Here is a 397-nt window from a genome sequence, read left to right on the forward strand (position 1 = left end):
ATAATGAACACTATGTTTCTATATCTTTTGCAGTGGATATTTTTTTCCTTAGATCAAAATAATTATTTTTCGTACCTAATGTATCATTAACTCTTTATAACCTATCATTCAATTTCATATCTGTGGTCATATTAATCATAAAAATAAGTATACCTTTTAGCATCAGAAAAATATCTTAAAATATCATATCAGAAAAATACTTAAAATGATAGCAGTTAAATCGCAACGAAATTCAAATTACAAATAAAATGTATGCAACTTTTTGTTAAAATGAATTATACATTGATAATTGATTCGTTCATTCTACAGACATTTAATGAGACAAGTAGTGTTTCTAAAGAATGCTGTTGATTTTTATGAAGTGTACACTGAAGCAACAAATATATTAGGATAAGAA

This window comes from Penaeus monodon, chromosome 19, assembly GCF_015228065.2.
Source record: "Penaeus monodon isolate SGIC_2016 chromosome 19, NSTDA_Pmon_1, whole genome shotgun sequence".
Taxonomy (NCBI): Eukaryota; Metazoa; Arthropoda; class Malacostraca; order Decapoda; family Penaeidae; genus Penaeus; species Penaeus monodon.